At 42.5% G+C, this 20,627-nt stretch overlaps 1 non-coding gene across 1 annotated transcript; it reads right to left on the bottom strand.

Moving 5' to 3' along the window:
- On the bottom strand, positions 14,693-14,764 carry TRNAS-GGA. Its single transcript has one exon. It is a non-coding gene; the product is annotated as a tRNA-Ser (tRNA).

Genomic DNA, 20,627 nt, shown 5'->3' with positions numbered 1-20,627 from the left:
CGGAGCTTGCCCAAACCCATGTCCATCAAGTTGATGTTGCCATCCAACCATCTCATCCTCTGTCATCCCCTTCTCCTCCTGCCTTCAATCTTTCTCAACATCAGGGTCTTTTCCAAAAATGAGTCAGTTCTTTGCATCAGGTGGCCAAAGTATTGGAGCTTCAGCATCAGTCCTTCAAATGAATAATCAGGACTGATTTCCTTTAGGATTGACTGGTTGGATCTTCTTGCAGTCCAAGGGAATCTCAAGAGTCTTCTCCAACACCACAGTTCAAAAGCATCAATTCTTCTGTGCTCAGCTTTCTTTATAGCCCAACTCTTATATCCATACATGACTACTAGAAAAAATCATAGCTTTGACTAGATGGACTTTTGTTGGTAAAGTAATGCCTCTGCTTTTTAATATGCTGTCTAGGATGATCATAGCTCTTCTTCCAAGGAGCAAACGTCTTCTAATTTCATGGCTGCAGTCACCATCTGCAGTGATTTTAGAGCCACAGAAACTAAAATTTCTCACTGTTTCCATTGTTTCCCCATCTATTTGCCATGAAGTGATGAAACCAGATGCCATGGTCTGTTTTCTGAATGTTGAGTTTCACTCTTTCACTTTCATCAAGAGGCTCTTTAGTTCTTCTTCATTTTCTGCCATTAAGGGTAAGGTCATCTGCATATCTGAGGTTATTGTCATTTCTCCTGGCAATCATGATTACAGCTTGTGTTTCATCCAGCCTGTCATTTCACATGATGTACTCTGTATATAATTTAAATAAGCAAGGTGACAATATACAACCTTAACGTACTCCTTTCCTGATTTTGAACCAGTCTATTGTTTCATGTTCAGTTCTAAATGTTGCTTCTTGACTTGCATACAGATTTCTTAGGAGGCAGGTAAGGTGATCTGGTATTCCCATCTCTTGAAGAATCTTCCACAGTTTGTTGTGATCCACATAGTGAAAGGTTTTGGTGTAGTCAATAAAACAAAAATAGACGTTCTTAAGGAGCTCTCTTGCTTTTTTTATGATCCAACGGATGTTGGTAATTTGATCTCTGGTTCCTCTGCCTTTTCTAAATCCAGCTTGAACATCTGGAATTTCACAGTTCACATGCTACTAAAGCCTGGCTTGGAGAATTTTGAGCATTACTTTGCTAGCATTTGAGATGAGTGTGGCAATTGTGTGGTAGTTTGAACATTCTTTGGCATTGCCTTTCTTTGGGATTGAATGAAATCTGACCTTTTCCAGCCCTGTGACCACTGCTGAGATTTCCAAATTTGCTGGCATATTGAGTGCAGTACTTTCACAGCATCATCTTTTAGGATTTAAAATAGTTCAACTGGAATTCCATCCCCTCCACTAGCTTTGTTTGTAGTGATGCTTCCTAAGGCCCACTTGACTTCGCATTCCAGGATGTCTGGCTCTAGGTGAGTGATCACACCATTATGGTTATCTGGGTCATGAAGATCTTTTTTGCATAGTTTTTCTGTGTATTCCTGCCACCTCTTCTTAATATCTTCTGCTTCTGTTAGGTCCATACCATTTCTGTCCTTTATTGTGCTCATCTTTGCATGAAATGTTCCCTTGGTATCTCTAATTTTCTTGAAGAGGTTTCTAGTCTTTCCCATTCTATTGTTTTCCTCTATTTCTTTGCATTGATCACTGAGGAAGGCTTTCTTATCTCTTCTTGCTATTCTTTGGAACTCTGCATTCAAATGGGAATATCTTTCCTTTTCTCCTTTGCCTTTCCCTTCTCTTCTTTTCTAAGCTATTTTTGAGGCCTCCTCAGATAACTGTTTTGCCTTTTTGCATTTCTTCTTCTTGGAGATGGCTTGATCACTGCCTCCTATAAAATGTCATGAACTTCCATCCACAGTTCTTCAGGCTGTCTGTCAAGTTCTTCTTCTGTCTATCAAGTCTAATCCCTTGAATCTGTTTGTCACTTTCCACTGTATAATCATAAGGGATTTGGTTTCGGTCATATTAGAATGGTCTATTTTCTTCAATTTAAGTCTGAATTTTATAATAAGGAATTTATGATCTGAGCCACAGTCAGCTCCCAGTCTTGTTTTTGCTGACTGTATAGAGCTTCTCAATCTTTGGTTGCAAAGGACATAATCAACCTGATTTATTTGGATATCAGAGCTATATTAATAAGGGATTGGAGGCAGGCAAGAAGGAGAGGCTGCAAAACCTTTACATGTGAAAAGGATCAGAGAAAACAGTGGGGGATAGAAAAGGAGCAAGTAGAAGCAAGGATCTGAGAGCCAAATTAAGGATGGACAAATTTAAATGGAAGGCAGACAATTTTAACCTGGTGGACATGGCTGAAGTTGGGCTTTGGGAGGTCAGGGTATTCTTCAGAAAATATGTGTAAAATTTGCATATGTGTATTATACTGGAAAGAGGATACATAAGCAACTTTTCAAAGGATTGTGAACCACTGTTTGGGGATAATTAAAGCAAGTCAAGGAGTCTTAGAACCAGAGTTCCAGGATGGGAGAGGTGGGGCCAATAAGTTTTCCTACATTGTGTTTGGAAGATGGATCTATGGATAGGCTCTAATAGTTAATATTTATTGAGTGTATGAATATGTTCACAATATAACTTTAAGCCCCCTTTAAAACACTTTTCAATATTATCTTATGGAATCCCGACAACAGTGCTTTGAAATGCTCATCTCCATTTTACAAATGAGGAAACTAAGGCACAAAGAGATGATGTAATCAACCACCCAAAGTCACATCATTATCAAATGACATGGCCATGACTGGAACTGAAGACTCAAATTCCTGAAGCTGTCGTCCTGATCATATCCTGCTTTGCTTCTTTAGAGGAATAAAAATATCCGTCAGGGGTCCTGGAGGCCTAGCATTCTGCATGTCTTTGTGGGTCATGTGACTTCGGCTCCATGGCTGCTGTCTCCCAAAATGGCTTCAGGTTGGGCACTTGAACGTGCTCGAAGAACCCTCACGGATAAGGGCCAGGAACAGTTCCAGAGAACCACCATGAGAGAGTAGCCCACAGCGGCAACAGCAGAAGGAACGTCCTGGAGACTTGGGTGGCTGAGGGAGCCTTCTGTTCAGGGAGGAGCTTGAAAAATTCATCTGCAAAGGGGCTTTCCACAGTGGGCCAATGGAAAGATGATGAAAGTTGAGCCTCCCTCTTTAGAATTTACCCAGGGAGCTTCATGCATGTTTCTTTCCGCCCTTAGCAAGTGCTCTTTCCTGAGCAGCAGCACAGGAAAGTGGGCAAAGTGAGGACGTTAGCGTCTCATAGCCTGGGCTCCACTCTCAGCTCTTACCCCTCCTGCTGCACACCTCTGGACAGATTTCTTAATGTCTTAGAGTTGGACATGACTTAGCCACTGAACAACAACAACAAAGAGCCCCCTTTCCATCCTCTGTGAACATGGGGCAAGGACCACCAACATCAGGGGCTGTTGTGATGAACAAATGAAAAACTGAAGGGAAAGCACCTTGCATTTAATGAACCCTTGATACGTGGTAGCTGTGGATTTGTTCCTCACAGCAAGGAAGATCAAAGTGCACCAATTGCAGAAACAGTCTTTGACCCAAACGGATTCTATTCTCTTGCCAGCTTCCCTTGAACTCCCTTTATCTAACTTGTTGCCTGCAACAAAACATGAACTTTTCTTCTCCCAATTCTTCATAAACTCCACACCTTCAGGGAATTAGGAAGCTATCTGTTAGCTATCTCCAATCAGTGAGAGAGAGAGAGAGAAGTAGAGGGAGAGAGAGAACTTTAATATCATGATGTGCTGGAGCTGGCTTGTATCATTTCATGAAAAGCTTGAAATTGGCCAAGATGGGAGTACTTATACACAAAAATTGTCAAATACTATTGCAATCACAGCTTTATTTATTTTCTCCAAGAACTGTTTTAAAAAAATTTAACCAGCATGCCACAGAATAGCTAACAGTTATAAAGTGTATTATCAGTCACATATTGTTCTAAGAGCCTTATAGGTACTAACTAACTTGATTCTTATAAACACCTTTTGAAGGTGTCATTATTATCCCCATTTTAAAGATTGGGAAACTGAGAAAGTAAGTTGTCCAAGATTAGGTAGCTAGCAACTGGTAGAATAGGGATATAAACAGAGGCAGGCTGGCTGCAAAGCTTGCATTCATAGTTGGTTATACTGCCTCTTGAGAGTTCTTGTGAGGATTCAAAGACTAACATAAAGAGCATGGCCCAGTGCTTGGTATTTAGTAATTGCCTGACAAATATTAGCTGTTATTATTTATATCAGGGATTCTTATTTGAGGTTGTGAGAATCTGATGAAAACTGCAGATCTTTTTCCCCTAAAAGATGCACAATATGTACAGCACATGTGTACACACACACTCACTGTGAAGTTAATATTAGCAGACTTGTGGACTCTCCAATGCTCCTTTATCCTAAGTTTATCTTCTTGGGTTCGTGTCATAAATCAGCTGACTGCTTCTAGTTCCCCACAGTCTTTGAGCTCCCCAAACATTCAGTTCAGTTCTGTCACTCAGTCATGTCTGACTCTTTGCGAGCCCATGAATTGCAGCATGCCAGGCCTCCCTGTCCATCACCAACCCGGAGCTCAAGCAAACTTGCGTCCATCAAGTCGGTGATGCCATCCAGCCATCTTAACTTCTGTTGCCCCCTTCTCCTCCTACCCCCAAGCCCTCCCAGCGTCAGGGTCTTTTCCAATGAGTCAACTCTTTGCATGAGGTGGCCAAAGTATTGGAGTTTCAGCTTCAGCATCAGTCCTTCCAATGAATACCCAGGGCTGATCTCCTTTAGAATGGACTGGTTGGATCTCCTTCCAGTCCAAGGGACTCTCAAGAGTCTTCTCCAACACCACAGTTCAAAAGCATCAATTCTTTGGCCCTCAGCTTTCTTTATGGTCCAACTCTCACATCCATACATGACCACTGGAAAAACCATAGCCTTGACTAGATGGACCTTTGTTGGAAAAGTAATGTCTCTGCTTTTGAATATGCTATCTAGGTTGGTCATAACTTTCCTTCCAAGGAGTAAGCATCTTTTAATTTCATGGCTGCACTCACCATCTGCAGTGATTTTGGAGCCCCCCCAAATAAAGTCTGACACTTTTTCCCCATCTATTTGCCATGAAGTGATGGGACCAGATTCCATGATCTTAGTCTTCTGAATGTTGAGCTTTAAGCCAACTTTTTCACTCTCCTCTTTCACTTTCATCAAGAGCCTCTTAAGTTCCTCTTCACTTTCTGCCATAAGGGTGATGTCATCTGCATATCTGAGCTTATTGATATTTCTCCTGGCAATCTTGATTCCAGCTTGTGCTTCTTCCAGCCCAGTGTTTCTCATGATGTACTCTGCATAGAAGTTAAATAAGCAGGGTGACAATATACAGCCTTGACATACTCCTTTCCCAATTTGGAACCAGTCTGTTGTTCCACGTCCAGTACTAACTGTTGCTTCCTGACCTGCATATAGGTTTCTCAAGAGGCAGGTCAGGTGGTCTGGTATTCCCATCTCTTTCAGAATTTTCCACAGTTTATTGTGATCCACTCAGTCAAAGGCTTTAGCATAGTCAATAAAGCAGAAATGCAATTTCTTTTTTGTTTCTCTTTTTCTAGAGGATCACCCCACATTTCTTCAGCTCATCTCTGGGGACTGTTTGTGTTCCCCACCCAAACCACTCTTTTTCCTATGGATGTGCTCTGATGCACTTTGCACTTATCACAGTGTGGGATTCAGAACTGGGCAGTCTTAGAGTCTCCTTCATTCTTCCTGCTGCTGCTGCTGCTAAGTCACTTCAGTTGTGTCTAACTCTGTGTGACCCCATAGACAGCAGCCCACCAGGCTCTGCCATCCCTGGGATTCTCCAGGCAAGAACACTGGAGTGGGTTGCCATTTCCTTCTCCAATGCATGAAAGTGAAAAATGAAAGTGAAGTCATTCAGTAGTGTCCGACTCTTCGAGACCCCATGGATTGCAGCCTACCGGGCTCCACCGTCCATGGGATTTTCCAGACAAGAGTACTGGAGTGAGGTGCCATTGCCTTCTCCATCATTCTTCCTGATCCTCTGACGATGGATATCTTTTCCAGTCTCATTTTGCCTCAAGCATCCTGCTTCAGGGGACTCTACATGTTTTCTAGCTTTGGGGATATAAAGTTGAGCTATAGTTACACCACTGGTCATTTTTCATGCCCTTTGCATGATGCACCCTATAAACACAACAGGAAAAGATTTCTCAGTATGGGAACACACATCTTGAAGCTTCTTTACTTGCTTCATTTGGATGGCAGTGAACTGAGAGACATGTAGTTTGGTTTCCTCCTGACTTTTTAACTCCTGGTCACCCCATTCCTCTTCCGAAACCCCTAATCCCTGCCAACATGCCTGCTCTCCACACCCTAAGTGCAGCTTACTTTAATCTGACCGAAGAGGAATAACAGCTGATGCAAATTAGTCTTTTGACATGGCTGAAATGTTCTATATATTACCTCATTCAATTCAGCCCACATATAAAGCTGGTGAAGTTGGGGTTTCAAAAGAAACTGAAGTTCAGAGATATTAAGTAACTTACTCAAGTCTTCACAGCTAATATCTGGCTAAGCTAGAATTCAAACCTGTATCTGGGAACTCTAGGTTTACACACTTTTCTTTGTGCATGGATTTCCCCCCACCCCCTGTGTAACAGCATTTACTAGTATCCTGACACATGCCCCCTTCCCTGAATATCTACAGTTATCTGTGGGTTTTGGAAGTTTACAGTGGTTGTAAGACTTAAAGGGATCTCAGTCAGGGTGTGCACGGTCAGTCACATGTGACTGTTTGCAGCACCATGGGCTATGGCCCGTCAGGTTCCTCTGTCCACGTGGGATTCTCCAGGCAAGAACACTGGAGTGGGCTGCCCTTTCCTTCTCCAGGGATCTTCCTGACTCAGGGATCAAACCTGCGTCTCCCGCATTGGCAGATTCTTTACCACTGTGCCATCCGGGAAGCTCCTCAGTCACTAGGCACTGGGGCAGCTCTTGCAGGTGGAGGATCTTCACAGTGTTGTCACACAGGTGTTTTCTCTTCTTCTACCCTTGCGGCTCAGAGACTAGGTGGCAGCAGGCTACCGCCCGTCTTCTTTTCCTTCCACCTCCAGGGGAAACGGGTTAACTCCCTTCTAGAAAATAAAGCGGGGACTCTGAGCTGGAGTTCTGATAGTCCATGTGTGTGTGTGAGTGCTCAGTTGCTCAGTCATGTCTGACTCTCTGTGGCCCTTTGGACTGTAGCTCACCAGGCTCCTCTGTCTATGGGATTTTTCAGACAAGAATACTGAAGTGGGTTGCCATTTTCTGATAGTCCATGCTGCTGCTGCTAAGTCACTTCAGTCGTGTCCGACTCTGTGCGACCCCATAGACGGCAGCCCAACAAGCTCCCCCGTCCCTGGGATTCTCTAGGCAAGAACACTGGAGTGGGTTGCCATTTCCTTCTCCAGTGCGTGAAAGTGAAGTCACTCAGTGGTGTCAGACTCTTAGCGACCCCATGGAATGTAGCCTATCAGGCTCCTCCGTCCATGGGATTCTCCAGGCAAGAGTACTGGAGTGGGCTGCCATTGCCTTATCCGCTGATATAGGCCTTTAAATAAGAAACCTGTTTTGAAATCCTGCCAGGGAGGCATCTTTGCTGCTTTCTATGGCTTACCAGCGGCCCCTAGTGGCTAGAGACTCCAAGTGCCTTGAGCAGGGAGTCTTGGCTGCTATGCTCTGCTCTGGCCTTGTGCCTTGCACAGTTTTAAAACACTGCATTAATTCCCAATCAACATATTTTGCTGTGCTGGGGCAGAAAAATGGTGGAGTCTAAAACTCTGGGAAAGAGGGCATTATGATGGGTGATCTTCACCTATAAAATACATAACCAGGCTATCACTAAATCACTAAAATCTTTTTCGTTTTAATATTCTAGACCACAAACCTAGAAGGTGTACAATAGTGTTTTACCTGTTTACTTGCTGAGTAAACTCAGGTCAGAGAGTTTAAATAGCCACTGGCACACAGGTTAGTGGGAAAGAACAGTCTTCGAGACCAGACTCTAAATTTGCCAGACAGGCCTAAGGCTCTGTGTGTGTGTGTGTGTGTGTGTGTGTGTGTGTGTGTGTGTGTGTGTGTGTGTGTGTGTGTGGTGTGTGTGTGGCTGTGGCTGTGGCTGTGTGTGTGGCTGTGGCTATCTGTGTGTGTATGGCTGAGTGTGTGGCTGTGTGTGTGTGTGTGTGGCTGTGTGTGTGTGTGTGTGTGTGGCTCTGTGTGTGTGTGGTGGTGTGTTGTGTAGGCCTGGCAGTGGTCTGCTCTTGGTAATGATACTGGCAGCTAGCACTTAAGAATTCATTCTGAGGCAGGCACACACTAGATACTATTTGGTGGAATACCCCTCCACTCTCCCTAGCCGCCCCGTGAGATGCACATCTTTAATTTACAGGTGGGAATGTGGATTCTCCGCAAGGCCAGAACTGCCAGAGGTCATATAAATGAAAGGCAGAGCTGGGAATTAGGTCCCAGCTTGTTCAACTCCAAAGCAGTGGCTTGAGTTTACCCTCTGTGTATTGCATGAGTGTTGTCCTTGCAGCCAGTCTAGGTTACTCATCCTTAGTACCCGCTCACCTGAAATACCTCCCCCCTCTCTCCTGCCTGGTCAGCGCTAATGAGAATTTCTGCCGGTAAGAGAGCAGGGAGCTGGGGACGTCTGCTGGTGGGTATCCCTCAGAACGTAGATTTTGTGTTTGGGAGGACATTCACTCCTCCCCAGTGGCTCATGCTCTCAGGCATCCTCTCTGACTCTGGCGGGTGCCAGGTGGGGTGGAGCTCAGTCATGTCCTGGAATCTTGGAGGCTTTCCTTTGAAGAAGTATATGGAGACTGTGTGACATGGTAGTCCTGAGGGAGGTTTTGGAGACTTGAGACACTGAACAGCTACTAAGCCATTCAAGACTTGGTTCCTTCATCCACTCAGTGGACACAGTAGTGCCTATCTCATAGGGTCATTGCAGGCCCTATTAATAAGACAATTGCATTTGATATCCTTAATGCAACACCAGTCACACAGTAAGTCTCCTTACTGTGTTCATGAGCAAAGGAACACATGGTAATGATATATTTCCTTGGGAAGGGTGCCAACAGCAGTATTAACCATCAAGAGACCTGGCCCCTTGTTAGGTGTTAGCAGATGAGATTAAGTGGTTTCCCTTGAAACAAATAGCAATTGACTTAGGGGCTGAAGCAAGAACAATATGCTGATGGAAGACAGCCAAAGCCAGAAAGACCCCTTCCACTGGGATATATTGGGTGGCAGGAGACAAATGATGACAAAACCTTTGTTGGGAGCAATGCCTCCCAAAGCCCTTGCCAGGAGAGTATTGCATCCTGGGAGCAACAGGAGACAGCCACAGAGGAATTAATTTGCCTCAAAAGGAATTGCCTTGACTTAATAGTGTTATTGAATCCATGCTTTTCAGCTCATTGATTCCATTTGCTTTCATTCAGGATTATGAAGGAGCGATGCCATTGCTTTGCCTGGTCAGGTTGATCAGCCAAGAGCCCATCGCTGTGGCTTCATGTCTCTCCTTCTTCACATGCGTCACCCTTCCTTCCTTGAACCCTGCTGTGTGTCCGCATTTCACCCACCTCGGGGACTGGACTGGACATATGTACATGGTCTGGGGAAATGCTTTGAATTCCTTGCTAACTGGAAATAATGGCATCAGGTAGATCACTGATGCCCCCTCACTTTCGAGCTTTATGTGCTGGTTAGCTTTTGCTTGAGGATTCATTTTCTTAAAACCAAGCTTTGCAAAAAACTTAATTTTTGGCTTCTTTGGGAGGACTGTCCTATGTAGCCAATGTTTTCCAAATGGCAGTGTGCACCAGTATCACATGGGAGTTTGTATAAAAGGACATTTCTGGGGCCAAATATTTAGATTTAGCAGGTTGTCATGCCCCTCCTTCTTTTTAAATTGAAGTAAACATCAGATGGCATAAATTTAACCATCCTAAGGTGAACAATCTGGTGCCATTTAGTACACTCATAATTTTGTGCAGCTATTACCTCTGTGTAGTTCTAAAACATTTTCCTCACCCCCAAGGAGATCCCACATCCATTAAGCACTCACCCCCAGGCCCCAGGCCTCCCCAGCCTTTGGTGATCATCAGTTTCCTTTCTGTCTCTGTGGATCTAGCTGATCTAGAAATTTCATAGAGAGGAAATCATCCAGTATTTATCTTGTTGCATCTGGCATATTTCACTGTGTGTAGTGCTTTGAGGTTCATCCATGTTGAATCATGTCCTAGTACCACATTCCTTTTCATGGCTGAGTAATATTTCATTGTGTGCACATCTAGCATTTTGCTTGTTCATTCAAACAAGGTCCTCCCTTGTTTCTGCAACAGATTATCTTTGATCCATACTTGGGACCTGTTAGCAGTGGAGATCACTGCATTTTCCCAGGCAAGTCTGATACATTTTTAGAGTAGACTTTGAAGAGGGCCAGGCCACAGCTGCCATTGGGTATGATAGGCATTTGGAGATGGACCTAGAAATAGATGATCAGGGAATGTCTCACCTGGCAGGACAAGGCATTGAAGGAAGGGCATAGACAGAGACCTGGGTAAACAGTGCTGAGAAATGCAGGTAAGAGAGACTTCAGTCTGGATCCCAGCTCTGTTGTCTCATAATAGGCAAGTTAAAAACTCTCTGAATCTCCTGTTCCTGATTCATAAAATGAAATAGCAATAGTAAGTCGCATAGCATTGTTGTTTAGATGAAATAATTTATATTAAGTGCCTCTTATAGGGCCTGGAACAGAGTGAGTAAAGCCCAAAGTGGCCATGATCTTATTACTTTCCCAGAAAAGGAGTACTGTGCAGTTGGAGTCTGGCACAGGCAATTTGCATAGACGGGGGCAGGGGTGTTCTCATTGGGGTTGGCAGCTGGTTCGGGATCCTGTAGCATCTCCAAGAGAACTCATGAGAGCAAGACATGGCTCCTGATGTAGGAAAAAAGAGACCCATTCTCCAGCATGCTTGTCCCAGCAATAAAGCAGGAGCCTTAAAATGAGACATGCTGTCAGAGTGGAAGCAGTATCGAGGCAACAGGAATCAATTTTGTCATTGTTGGTCTCTTTCGCTGCTGGATTGTGAGTACAGGGAGGGCAGGGATTGTCTGTCCTTCTTACTACTCTGTTCCTTGAACATGTGTAGGGCATCCAGTCAATAAATATTTATCATACGTGTGACTGGCTAGCTGGCTGCTGTGTTATCTCTCTATTAGCTTTGTTGTTGCTTAGTCACTCATTCCTGTCAGACTCTTTTGCCCCCATAAACTGTAGCTCACCAGGCTCCTCTGTCCATGGGATTTCCCAGGCAAAAATACTGGAGTGCATTGCCATTTCCCTCTCCAGGGGATCTTCCCCACCCAGGGATCAAACCCATGTCCTCTGTATTGGCAGGCAGATTCTTTACCACTCAGCCACCAGGAAAGCCCCCCTGCTCTATTAGCTTAGGCCTCCTTCAATCCTGCTGAATCAGTTTCATGTACTGTCAGAGGAATATACTCTGCCTCAGGTACCCTGCTATGAGACTATTCGTAAATCTGCTCCAAAATTCTTAAGAATGTGCATGACTTTTGATCCAGAAGTTCCACCTCCAAGTATTTAACCAGGAAATACCTAAGGCTTAGAAGGATTATGACTCAAGAACATTAATTGTGTGCTTGTTTGGAATAACAAAAAAGTGGAAAGAACTTGCCATCCAACAAAAGGGAGATTGGTTAACTGTATTAAAGTACTTCCATTCAATAGTGTTTCAAAGCCATCAAAATAAGGTGGAAGATTGTTTAATGATATGAGAGAATATCCAAGTTATGTAGTTAGTGAAAACAGCAAGTCAACAATATTTTGATATAATAAAACTGTGTGTATGTGTATATATATAACACTGGAAGGATATATACAAAATCCATATCACTTTGTTGCTCTGAGTGATTAAATTAGAGATAATGATTTTTTGAGCTTGTCTGTTAATTTCCATTTTTTTTTTTTACATTGAACTTGTAGTGAGTTAAAATAAGAATGAATGCTTTTAAGGATTGTGTGGGCTTCCCTGGTAGCTCAGCTGGTAAAAAATCTGCCTGCAGTGCAGGAGACCCCAGTTCAATTCCTGGGTCAGGAAGATCCCCTGGAGAAGGGATGGATAGGCTACCCACTCCAGTATTCTTGGGCTTCCTTGGTGGCTCAGATGGTAAAGAATTCACCTGTAATTCAGGAGGCCTGGGATCGATCCCTGGATTAGAAAGATTCCCTGGAGGAGGGCATGGCAACCCACTCCAGTATTCTTGCCTGGAGAATCCCCATGGACAGAGGAGCCTGATGGGCTACAGGCCATGGGGTCACAAAGAGCTGGACACCACAGTGACTAAGCACAGCACAGCACAAGATTATGTTTCTGCTAAGAATTTGGCTCTTGTCTCTTGAGTGTGTCTGAACCTACAGAGTGGACCGAATGGCCTCAGCCATGGGGGTTGGGAAGCTGTGGGAAGAGACTGGGGACAGCAAAGCATCAGGCGTGGCTTCTGCTACATCCCCAAAGTGGGGCACGTTGTTTTGCTTTACTGACGGAAAGCATGCTCTGCCCCTCTTATTGTGTCATGCTCTGCATCCTCGCCTACGTGTTAGTATCAACATGAAAGTGAAAGGCGCTCAGTCGTGTCTGAAACTTTGTGACCCCATGGACTACACAGTCCATGGAATGAACCCAGGTCTCCCGCATTGCAGGTGGATTTTATTTTTAGCCAATTGAGCAATCAGGGAAGGCCCAGTGTCAACTTAAATAAGGGGTAAACTGAGACAAGCTCAGATTACCAGGAATCGAGGTTATTTGGAAATAGTAGAGGAGTTGCCATTTGGGAAACACATGGACTAGTAAGCTATAAGTGAGTCTGTTGAGGGTTTGGGATGAGGTGTGTTTATGGGCAAGGAGTGAAAAGAGGTTGAAGTCCAGCTAGAGTTCAGGCAGGAAGTTTGCTGACTTGATGATAGAAAGAGATATTAGTCAGGAGATAAGTGTTCATCTTCTGTAAATCAAGCATCTGTGGAAAATCAATCACTCGGTTAAATTCCATTCTTCTGAGGGCAAGTGAGTAAGAGTCTCCATTCTATATCCTCCAGTTTCATTTTAGATGGAAATTTTTTCATATTACATTAAATACATCCAGGCTGTAGGGTTGTGTGTGTGTGTGTGTGTGTTTTTTTTTTTTTTTCGTTTACAAAGTGAATGGATCCACACGACTGAGAGACTTCACTTCCACTTTTCACTTTCATGCATGGATAAGGAAATGGCAACCCACTCCAATGTTCTTGCCTGGAGAATCCCAGGGATGGGGGAGCCTGGTGGGCTGCCGTCTATGGGGTCGCACAGAGTCGGACACAACTGAAGTGACTTAGCAGCAGCAGCTGCAACTACTGAGGTAACCATCCACACCCTAGTTTCAAGAAAATAAATTTAAACTTTTCATGGGCTGAATTGGCCATACAGATTTATTCTGTCCTATGTTCTAGGAAGTTAAAAGAAGGAAGTCTGGGCTGAGGAAGTAAAAATGAAATTAACATTTCTACCAAAAGAGAAACAAGATGAGCACCAGTTTCTGATATTTACTTACTTACAAGCACCCCCCTGTCCAGGCTTGAGACTTTGTTCATGGGCCAAGCAGGTGTGTCAGACTCCATCTTCTGTGAGGTTAGGCTCTCCCGAGAGAGTACTGGGCTCTTTACACTAACCTGTGTCCTCAGGTTGCTCTTCGGGAATTCTTCAATATGTCGGCATCCTAGATGGGGCTGTGATTCAGACTCATGCTGGGACCTCTACAGAATCTGCAAACCCACAGTGGTGGTGTATTGTAAAGTATGCTTTAAAGCAGAAGGAATATATTGCTAAAGGGAACCTAGGGAGAGGAACAGCTAGTGTGAAATGAGATGCAGTTTGACAGATGAATAGTTCTTCAGGAGTACAGAGAGGGTGCATCATCAGAGGCAGAGGGAGCAAGAGGGAATTCAGTGTGTGATGGGAAGAGACCACATCAATATAGAGGGCGAGCAAAGGTGTTGCCAGGACTAGATAATGAAGGGGTTTGTAATCCATTCTCAGAAGTTGACCATTTTATCCTGTAGCTTATAAATTGCCTTTGAAATATTTTAAGCAAGAGTATAATCTTTAGTAGTATGCACACTCTGTCTTTCCTATTAATCTGTGAGTTTCCTGAAGGCAAATGTTTGAGTCATCTCAGTGGTTGCCTTCTCCATTGCCCAGTATAGTCTGTTATTTATAATAATAGCTATACTTTCATCACTTGCTTACTATGAATCTGACATTGTGCTAAATGCTTTATGTATTGTACTAGTTAGGATTCTCTAGAGAAACAGAATCAACAACAAATATACATAAGTTTTTTTTTTTTTTTTAACGATAAGAATTCCCTCTTATTTGGAGGAGTGTCAGTCTTCTGAAGGATGAGGCTCTCAGCTGATCAGATAAGTCCCACCCACATTGAGTGAAGTTGCTCAGTCGTGTCCGACTCTTTGCGACCCCATGGACTGTAGCCTACCTACCAGGCTCCTCCCTCCATGGGATTCTCCAGGCAAGAGTACTGGAGTGGGTTGACGTTTCCTTCTCCAGGGGATCTTCCCTACCCAGGGATCGAACCTGGGTCTCCCGCATTCCAGGCAGATGCTTTAACCTTTGAGCCACCAGGGAAGCCTGGCTACATTAGGGAGGGCAATCTGCTTTACTCAGTCCATTGATTCAATTGTTAATGTCATCCGAAAACATTCTAAAATATATACCCAGAATAACATTTGATAAACTATCTGGGCTTATCAGATAAAGCCAGATAGTTTATCTGGGTTTGGGGTGATAGCGTATCACCCCAAGCACCACCATTGCCCAGTCTTGCTGACATATAAAATTAATCATCACACATGAGTTATATCATTTAACTTATACAATGATCTTGTGAAGTTATTTCTATTTTTATTCCCATTTTAAAGACAAGGAAATTAAACCTTGGAAGGTTGATGTCATGTCTGTGAATAACAACTGGTATGTGATTTAGCCCTGATTTAAACCCAGGCAACTGATACATTCTTAACCACTATGCTATAATAAATATTTTTAAATTTTTTTCTAGAATTCTCATGTAGAAATTTACCAAAAATATAATCACTAATAATATGTTAATTATATTGAACATCCATTATTAATTCCTACAGATAAGTAACTAAATGTACTGTTAACACCAGTCTTCCAATAAATTGATGTTTGATTTTTTCTTTCTAATTCTAAAAAAGAAAGAAGTAGTGAGGAGGGTTTTGCTCAGCAAACACTGGTGAATCGGATAGAGAATTCAGTTTTCTTTTCGCAGTGAGTCTCTTGGGTCCTACCAGTTGCCTTTCAGTAAAAAGAAGGAATTGGTACATTAAGATGATTCACTTACATGTGAAATCTAAACAGCAAAACAAATAAGCAAATATAACTAAAGGAAAACAGAATCGTAGATACAGAGAACAAATAGGTGGTTGCTAGAGGATAGTGGAGGCGGGGAAGGAGAGAAATAGGTGAGGGAGAGTAAGAAGTATAAGCTAGAGATGATGGTGTTAACTAACCTTATAGTGGTAGCCACTTCATCATGGTATGAAGTCAAATCATTACAGGGCTCTATTTCAATTATATCTAAACAAAACTGAAAGGGGAAAAAAAAAATGATTTGAAGATGTGGAGGCAGCCAGGAAGGGCTCTTAGCATTATGATATCTGTGTTGTGCAAAGAGGAGACAAATGTAACCAGCTTGCAGTAAGACTTGATTCCTGGAAAAAACAGTGCTGTGATATCATTTTCTGGGGATTGTCTTGACTGTGTTTGAATGAGGTTTGAGTCAGATAAACTCATTCCAGAGTCTCTGGAGTCATAGGCACTGTGGCTTGCCTATCACTAATAAGTGGCATGTCCTGGCAATCTATGCAAATAAAATCCTGCTTTCCTACTGATATTCATGGGTCACTAACATATTCTTCATTTAGAACTGTTGTCTTCCTCTTCCACTAAATTTTTCTGGGCAGTTTTTAATATTTGAAATATATGCCTATTTGTGAAAGGAGAGTGCTCTAAATGTGAAGAGCTGATTTAGAAAAGCAAATTTACCCTCATCAATTATTACAAGTTGCATTGCTTAAATAAATATCATTTAAATACATTTTCTTAAATCAAGGCACATATAAATTTATAAGAAAACATCAGGAAAAACCCCTGTATTGTATAACTGAATTTTGCTAACAGAGTAGAGCATATGTTCTCATCAAAAAATATGTGAGGTGATGGATATGTTAATTAGCTAGATGGTATGAATCCTTTCATAATGTTTACCCATCAAATCATCATGTTGTACACTTTAAACATATTGCAATTTTATTTGTTAATTATAGATCTGGAAAGCTGGAAAGATATTTACATAATTAAGACTGACTCAGCGGATAGTAACGTTAGGACTTTAGTGGCCAGGCTGGTGGGAGAACATGGCCTTAGTGTGGGAAATGGTCTGTTTTGTCATATCCAGGAAGCAGCTTTAGGCCAGAGTAAGACCAATGTTTACTACTTGAAGGCAATTCAGCATAGGCAAATCTTTTTATTTGTGAATAACTGTTTCCATTCAGGCTGGTGTGAGTAAAGGAGAGTTTTGAAAGCTGACATGGTCATTTCATAAAAATGAAACATAACTATATACTTTGACCCTGGAACAACACAACTGTGAACTATGTGGATTATCTTATATTCAGGTTTTTTTAGTAAACGCATAGAACAGTGCCACACTGTCCTCTGCAGGTTGAATCTGTGGACACAGAACAACAGGTACAAAAGGCTGACTGTAGAGTTAGACACAGATTTTCAGCTGTGTGCCTCTAACCCCAGGTTCTTCAAGAGTCAACTGTACATTGCTTCAGAAAGGTATATGCTTAGCTGAAAAGGTCCTAATGATTGGGTTTCCTCTTTTGTTCATTTTCCTCTCTCTGGTTGCATTTAAAAATGCTGATTGGTTTCTCTCTATAATACAGCTTTCTAAGACAACTTGTCAGTAAGAAAGTGGCTGAAAATGACCACCCCATTATTACTCCACGTCTCCACATGACCTTTTAAACATATACTTGTTTAAACATATACTTGTGTCTGATTATAGTTATTTTATTTTAAAGAATAAGTTTAAACATATACTTGTGTCTGATTATAGAGTTATTTTTTTCTTTTCTTTACTCACATTCTCAAGGAAGAACACTCATTATTTGCTAGCCATTTAGTGGCTTGGCTTTCCTTGTATTGCCTTTTTTGTGTGTGTTAGGTTGTACAATTGTCTATGACTTGTAATGGGTCACATGGTAAAACACACCTACTTTTATTTACTGCTCAACAGAGGTTTTTTTCTATGATCCAACGGATGTTGGCAATTCGATTTCTGGTTCCTCTGCCTTTTCTAAATCCAGGTTGAACATCTGGAAGTTCACAGTTCATGTACTGTTGAAGACTGGCTTGGAGAATTTTCAGCATTACTTTGCTAATGTGTGAGATGTGTGTAATTGTGAGGTAGTTTGAACATTCTTTGGCATTACCTTTCTTTAGGATTGAAATGAAAACTGATCCTTTCCAGTCCTGTGTCCAATGCTGAGTTTTCCAAATTTACTGGTATATTTAGTGCAGCACATTAACAGCATCGTCTTTTAAGGTTTGAAATAGCTCAATTGGAATTCCATCACCTCCACTAGCTTTGTAGTGATGCTTCCTAAGGCCCACTTGACTTCACGTTCCACGATGCTTGGCTCAATTCCCAAAATCTGTTCGATCATTGTAAAAGCAAGAGAGTTCCAGAAAAACATCTACTTCTGCTTGACTACACCAAAGCCTTTGACTGTGTAGATCACAACAAAGTGTGGAAAATCCTTAAAGAGATGGGAATACTAGAGCACCTCACCTGCCTTCTGAGAAATCTGTATGCAGGTAAAGGAGCAACAGTTAGAACTGGACATGGAACAACAGACTGGTTCCAAATTGGGAAAGGAGTATGTCAAGGCTGTATGCTGTCACCTGCTTATTTAACTTATATGCAGAGCACATTATGTGAAATATTGGGCTGGAGGAAGTGCAAGCTGGAATCAAGATTGCCAGGAGAAATATCAATAGCCTCAGATATGCAGATGACACCACCCTTATTACAGAAAGTGAAGAAGAACTAAACAGCCTTTTTATGAAAGTGAAAGAGGAGAGAGAAAAAGTTGGCTTAAAAATCAACATTCAGAAAACTAAGATCATGGCACCCGGTCCCATCAGTTCATGGCAAATAGATGAGGAAACAATGGAAACAGTGAGAGACTTTATTTTGGGGGGCTCCAAAATCACTGCAGATGGTGAGTGCAGCCATGAAATTAAAAGATGCTTACTCCTTGGAAGGAAAGTTATGACCAACCTAGATAGCATATTCAAAAGCAGAGACATTACTTTTCCAACAAAGGTCCATCTAGTCAAGGCTATGGTTTTTCCAGTGGTCATGTATGGATGTGAGAGTTGGACTGTGAAGAAAGCTGAGCACTGAAGAATTGATGCTTTTGAACTGTGGCATTGGAGAAGACTCTTGAGAGTCCCTTGGACTGCAAGCAGATCCAACCAGTCCATTCTAGAAGAGATCAGTCCTGAATATTCACTGGAAGGACTGATGCTGAAGCTGAAACTCCAATACTTTGGCCACCTGATGTGAAGAACTGAATCATTGGTAAAGACCCTGATGCTAGGAAAGATTGAAGGTGGGAGGAGAAGGGGATGACAGAGGATGAGATGGTTGGATGGTATCACCAAATCGATGGACATGAGTTGGAGTAAGCTCTGGGAGTTGGTGATGGACAGGGAAGCCTGACATGCTGCAGTCCATGAGGTCGCAAGGAGTCAGACATGACTAAGTGACTGAACTGAACAACAGAGGCTGGGAGGGAAATTCTCGGAGTAGAGAAGGTGGCCTTTTACTGGTCTCCTAACATTACACCCCACAGTGAGTCTCAGTAGAGCTTCTTCTTTTTTAAAAAACAAAAGCCTTTTTATTTTGTATTGGGGTATAGCCGATTAACAGTGTTGTGATTGTTTCAGGTGGACAGAAAAGTGATTTAGCCATACATGTACGTATATCCTTTCTCCCCCAAGCTCTCCTCCCATCCAGGCTACCAGATAAAATTGAGTAGAGTTCCAGTAGGGCTTCTTTTTTAACCAGTGGTGTCATGCTTTCTTTAATCACAGAAGTGTCATGTGTCTGGCCCCTGTCATCTGCATTAAGCAGGACTCAAGCCAGCGGCTGGTAGTTTGAGTGACAGGTCTCAGTTCCCAGAAGAAAGATACTGGCGTGAGTGTGGTCAAGGTTCCAGTTCAGTAAGCTTAGGCCTAGAATGGAATGTGAGTAGGCATGCAAATCAGGAACCAACATAGAGGTTGTCTCATGTGGGCAGGCCACATTACATGTGTTATGAGCAGGCTTATGACTCAGAGCAATGACAGCAAAAGCTGCATGCTGCGTCAGAATCACCTGGGGAGGTTAATCTCAGGGCACCTGCCCAGATCTAGTGATCTGCTGAGAGAATTGTTTTGACAGATCAAATGGTGAATCTAATGTTGGGTCAAGTTCAGAGACCTCAGACTTATGAGGCCCTCAGTTGCCTGCACACAGTAGATTCTGAGATAGCCTACAACAGCAGGAGCCTAGATTTGCGTACTTCTAGTCTAGGATTCCTTTTTTTTTAAAAATCTTTTTGCTGCCTTTAGAGTTAAAGAAATACAGGCCAACATTCTTTTATATCAGAGAAACAGGGTTTGTCTTCGGTGACTGTTAGCTTTCATGCCATATGGTCAGGTTAGGAGAACTCAGGTAGATATCTTAAGAGATTGAATGTTGAATATATGTGTCCCTAGCAAATGGGCTCTATCAATCACAAAAATTATATTTTAACGCAATGTTTTTCAGTTACATACAGTGACAAAGGTTTGTTTGTTGCTGATGTTGTATATCTATACCGGGTCTCCTGGGGGGTTCTCCTATGAAGTTTTCTAACTCCAGGACCTCTGCTGAGGCAGAGGGAAAGGAGAACATGGCAAGAATATCTTGGTTTTTAAAGCTTGCACCCCAAACTGACATGCATCAGTATAGCTCATATTTCATTGGCTACATCAAGCCCTTACTTCATGTAGGCAGGGAAGTATACTCTTCCTCTTACGGGCCTCAAAGAAGAGACCCATTCATAAAACCTAGCGCAGGGATTTTGGCTTGTTTTCTACCACATCCCCAGCATTTAGAACAGTGTCTGGTACATAGCAGGTGCTTAAAAATATGGACTGAATAGACAAACGAAAGTAAACTAACAGTCCGTATCACCCAGGATTAACCGTGGTTCCTGACGCAGTTCTGAAATTATCTTAGTTGGAATATCTTAGGAAATAACTCCAGAAAGGACTACTTTTGGGAAAAAATGTCCCCATATAGGTTATTCATGATTGGAAAGGCCTGAGCTTGGAGAGGATCTGGGCTACATGAGTCCCTCAT

Source organism: Capra hircus, chromosome 7 (genome assembly GCF_001704415.2).
Source record: "Capra hircus breed San Clemente chromosome 7, ASM170441v1, whole genome shotgun sequence".
Lineage (NCBI taxonomy): Eukaryota > Metazoa > Chordata > Mammalia > Artiodactyla > Bovidae > Capra > Capra hircus.
Note: the sequence above shows the minus strand (reverse complement) of the source record. Positions and strands in the feature narration are given on the sequence as shown.